This window comes from Gorilla gorilla, chromosome 10 (genome assembly GCF_029281585.2).
Source record: "Gorilla gorilla gorilla isolate KB3781 chromosome 10, NHGRI_mGorGor1-v2.1_pri, whole genome shotgun sequence".
Lineage (NCBI taxonomy): Eukaryota > Metazoa > Chordata > Mammalia > Primates > Hominidae > Gorilla > Gorilla gorilla.
This window is the reverse complement of record NC_073234.2, coordinates 19,780,725-19,785,817: the sequence shown is the minus strand read 5'-3', so window position 1 is coordinate 19,785,817 and position 5,093 is coordinate 19,780,725. Positions and strand designations below refer to the sequence as shown.

The window sequence follows — 5,093 nt, the reverse complement described above, 5'->3', positions numbered from 1 at the left end:
AATTAGTTCAACCATTGTGAAAAGCACTGTGGAGGTTCCTCGAAGAGCTAAAAACAGAACTACCAAATGACCCAGTAATCTCATTACTGGGTATATGCCCAGAGGAATATAAACCATTCCACCATAAAGACACATGCATGTGTGTATGTTCACTGCAGCACTATTCACCATAGCAAAGACATGGAATCAACCTACATGCCCGTCAATGACAGATTGAATAAATAAAACGTGGTACATATACATCATGCAATACTATGCAGCCATAAAAAAGAATGAGATCATGTCCTTTACAAGAACATGGAGGAGCTGGAGGCCATTATCCTTAGCAAACTAACGCAGGAACAGAAAACCAAATACCGCATGTTCTCACTTGTAAGTGGAAGCTAAATGATGAGAACTCATGAATACAAAGAAGGACATAGATGCTGGGGTCTACTTGAGGGTGGAGGGTGGGAGAAGGGAGAGAAGCAGAAAAAATAATTATTGGATACTAGGTTTAATATCTGGGTGATAAAATAATTTCTACAACAAACCCCTGTGACATGAGGTTACCTATATAACAGACCTTCACATGTACCCCCAAACCTAAAAAAGAAGTTAAAAATAAATATATACGGCCAGGCGCGGTGGCTCACGCCTGTAATCCCAGCACTTTGGGAGGCCGAGGCGGGCGGATCACGAGTTCAGGAGATCAAGACCATCCTGGCTAACACGGTGAAACTCCGTCTCTACGAAAAATACAAAAAATTAGCCGGGCGTGGTGGTGGGCGCCTGTAGTCCCAGCTACTCCGGAGGCTGAGGCAGGAGAATGGCGTGAACCCCCGGGGGGCGGAGCTTGCAGTGAGCCGAGACCATGCCACTGCACTCCAGCCTGGGCGGCAGCGAGACTCCGTCTCAAAAATAAAAAATAAAATAATAAATAAATAAATATATACATACATAAATAAAACGTCTTTCTTTGTGAAACAACAGTGAAAGCAAACAGTATTTCTTTATCTCTCTCTCTCTCCATACATAGATCCTTATTTGGCAAAATACAAAGTTGCCAGCCTTTTGTTGGTCCTTAAATTTGTTGTGTGTGTCGAGTTTTGCTGATCTACCAAATGGCAAAAGTCTCGAAACCACTGAGTTTCGGGCCATCTCTGATCTTCAAGCAAAATGGTCCCTAAACCATCCTGGAAAAATGGTGTCTAATCTATCCCTCAGATCCTGAACTCCTTCAGGGCTTCCCAAGGGGAAATCCTGTCCTTCAATCTTCCAGCCTCAAGGTTAAATCTATATAGGATGTTCTCTCTAAATGTAGTTCTATTTCAGAAAGAAAGGTTACTTTAAATCTTCTTTGAATTTCATGCTGTGGAAGCTCCTTTCAAGTATAACTTTGAATTTTTTACCACGTAAATGGGGGAAATTTGGAGGATCAAGACCCAGAGAAGGGAGTGGACCCCTGGGTCTACTGCGGAGCCTCGCTCACTAGCCCCCAGTTCTCTGAGGCTCTCTTTTGCTCTCCCTGGACTGGCTTTACGGGAACTTTACCTTCACAAATGGGAGGCCAAGGGAGAAGCTGGAGCCGAGGCTCAGGTGCCTCTCAACATGAACTTGGTCTCTATGGGCCAAGGGCACACACCCAGATTTCTCTCTGTTAAGAGGAACTGAAGCCAGGCCTGGGGTTCTCCCTAATAGGCTGTGGCCCAGGGCACTGGGCTGAGGCACTCTGGGCTGGCTGCCAAGATCTGCCACCGTCTGTGGGCTCACCCAACTATTCTTGGGGGTAGTGCTGGCAGCAGTAGTTTAATGAGATCACCTCCCTTCTGTAGGCATCCGTGTGTTCACCTGCAGTGGAAGAGGCTGATCCCATGATCTCTAAGTCTTCTTCTAGCATTAACATCCCCTGGCCCCAGCTTCACCTACCTTAACTAAAGGCTGTCATCCAGGGATGGGCTCTGATAAAAGCACAGGACTTTAAAAATCCAGTTTCAAAGTCTTGCACATGTAGAGAAAGAGAGGGAAACAGACTTCAAATGATTTATTAAGTATAAAAGCAAAGTGCAAAACAATAATATGTTACCATTTGGGGTAAAAGGGTATACAAAAAATATTTATACATATTAGTTTGTATATGCAGATCTGGGCAAGGTGGAGTGTGCCTTAGTCCCAGCAGCTTGGGAGGCTGAGGTGGGAGGATTGCTTGAGTCCAGGAGCTTGAGGCTGCAGTGAGCTATGATCATGACAGAGTGAGACCCCTTCTGTACAAAAAGAAAAAGAAAGAATGTATATGTAAAGAATAATTTTTGGAGTGATATGTCTGATGTATCCTGGTAGCCTTGAGGTAAGGTGGCCGTGCTGGGGGAAAGGGATGGGAGAGAGGTTTTTCATTGTATAAACTTTTGTACATGAATTTTGAACGAATAAAATTATGAAAATCAACTTACAAAAAGTCCTGGCTCAGCCATTTACTAACTACTCGTGTTTGGGCCAGTGACAGAACTTCTGATTTTAGTTCCTCATCTAGAAAATGAAGATAATCATCCCATAATGTTGTAAGTGAAAATTAAATGAGAAAATAATATATAAAAAGCTGAGCACAATGCCTGGAGCTTAATAAAGATTCACTGAGTAGAAGCTAATTAGTTATGAGATACATAAGATTTCAGCTCCCTGTCTTGAAGAAGCTCAGAAACAAATTGGGAAGACAATGCCAGCAAGGAACAATAAGCTTTGTGTAGGGCATGGAAGTTTACAAGGAGATATCTTCCCTCTTAGCCCACTTCCTCTGCACAACGGCCTGATGCGGGGCAGTGGATGCTTTGCCATCCTTGTTTTACAAATGAGGAAACTGGAGCTGACCTGTTTAGGGTCACACCTATGATGGCAGAACGTGTCTAGAATTCGGGTTTTATAATTTTCTGACTTGACCTGTTTGTGGTCATGCTTCCCTGGCGTGAAGGCCATTCTGCACTGGCTGTGGGGTCAGGTTGGCAGAGACGCCTGGAACCTCTCGCATGGGCAGGTGCTTGTGGCAGGCATGGGATTGAGGAAGGTTGGCAGACAGCAGCCCCCCCGCAGGGGTAGAGAAGCAGTCAGTGCTTCATTCCTTGAACCCCATTCAGGGGCACTCTCCCTTACTCCCGGTCTACTGTCATCATTTGCATTTCCTACATGCTGCCCCTCTCACTTCCTATTTCCACTCTGGGTGTTACATAACCAGTTTCCTCAACTTTAAAAGAGGAGTGTTGGATTAATCAGATTATTTGAATCCTGGGATGCTAGGCTGCAAAAATATGGAACTTCCCCTTCAATGTTACTGCACGTCCAATATTACAGAGAGGAGCGTGGAGGGCTGGAGAATGAGAGTGATACCACCAAGGGTCAGCACTGCTTAGTACAAGGCTGACACTTGAACCCAGAGCTTCTCTCTAGGACAAGCAGCAACAGAGGTTCTCAAGGTTTTTAGCTTCGGCAAATAGCAACAGAATATTTTCTGTGGATTCGTTTGTGTCTCTGCATACGCATATGCAGAGGGAGTTGGGGTCAACAGACAAGTGTTGGTATTAACTTGCCGGGCAGGGTGCTAAATACAAGTCATTGAAACCTCCCTAAGATTCAGAAAGGTAAATATCATTCTCCCCATATAGATGAGGCGATGGAGGTTCAGATAGCCTAAGTAAACTGCGCAGGGTCTGACAGCTGACGAGATAAAACCAGAATTTGAACCCACATCCATCTGCTTTCTTCACAATAAAGCTCAGAACTGGAAACAGAACATGCAGTTTCCCATCACACTCTCCTCACAGGTTTTGCACATGAAATCACTGTGTGGGGAGGCGAGTGGAACAGGTACCTTTTTTTGTGTCACAAGACATCACGAGTCAGCCTCTGAGCCTGGGGACTGCCAGCGAAATTCCCCTTGAAGGTGAATGTACAGAGTTCCTGGATTAATGAAAGATGAAACTAAGAGCTGGTTCTCAGAATTGAGCGTGAGCCAGTGTGATCTAGGATGCTCTGAGGACCACAACTCACTTGTTACAGGCAGCGCCTTCCACAGCCAGTGGTCATATCCTGTGCTATGAGTTCTGCCACTCAGGTTGCAGAAAGCTGGCCAAGGGATTGGCACCCAAGCCAGAAAGTAGTCTAGCTCCTTCGAGGTGGCTTGGTAAAACACTCTGTTCCATAGGGGTCTTCCCCACGAGACAGTGACACAGTGACTCCATCGGACACTTTCTCTTGGAAAGTGTGAGTACAAGATGTACACTGAGAAGTGAGTCACTATCGCTTGGAGCTGTTCCCCGAGAAAGGATGAGCGATGGTGGTGGGTTTCCAGGCTGAACTGCAAAGTACTAACTTCAGGGGAACCACTAAGCACGGTTGCTGGGTCTCCTCCAGGGATAGTTTAGGGCCCTCATAAATCCTCATGTAACCCAAGACTCCCCCATTTCTTCAGCCTTCAGGGAGCATGCTTTGTTTTCGTGTCCTAGTAACATCAGCTGGCATTCCCTATCCCCTGTAGCTCTAGGGACCCCCAGCGTTTCCAAGGAGCACCCGGGAATGCTCACACATTATGGTGGTCTTGATACCTCTGCCAGCTGCCTTATGCTCCTCAGCTCATATCTTGCTGTGGTAAAGCAAGAAAAGGTAAGGAATTGAGGAGGTGTGCAAGGGGGTGATCACAATGACTGGCCATGAAATTGAAGGCGGGTAGTAAGAAGGGGAGAGGAGTGAAGCCAGTGAAGAAGAGATAACATCAATGGATGGCAGGATCTGGTGGGGTCCAAGGCTGAGTGGAATTGAGGTTCTAGAGGGGTCAGCTGGAAAGGCAGGAGGTGGGATTAAAGAGTGGCATGCCTGGCCAGGTAAGGTGGCTCACGCCTGTAATCCCAGTACTTTGGGAGGCTGGTGGATCACGAGGTCAGGAGTTCGAGATGAGCCTGACCAACATGGTGAAACCCTGTCTCTGCTAAAAATACAAAAAAATTAGCTGGGCGTGGTGGCGGGCGCCTATAATCCCAGCTGCTCAGGAGGCTGAGGCAGGAGAATAGCTTGAACCCAGGAGGCAGGGGTTGCAGTGAGCCGAGATCACACCACTGCACTCCAGCCTG

General features: G+C 46.4%; 1 long non-coding RNA gene across 1 annotated transcript; it reads right to left on the bottom strand.

The window, feature by feature from the left end:
* Nucleotides 1-2,008: 2,008 nt before the first annotated feature.
* LOC134756544 (uncharacterized) lies at nt 2,009-3,843 on the bottom strand. Its single transcript, XR_010129288.1, has 2 exons — nt 2,430-3,843; nt 2,009-2,243 (listed from the first exon to the last, which is right to left on the bottom strand). It is a non-coding gene; the product is annotated as an uncharacterized lncRNA (long non-coding RNA).
* Between the last annotated feature and the right edge of the window lie 1,250 nt (nt 3,844-5,093).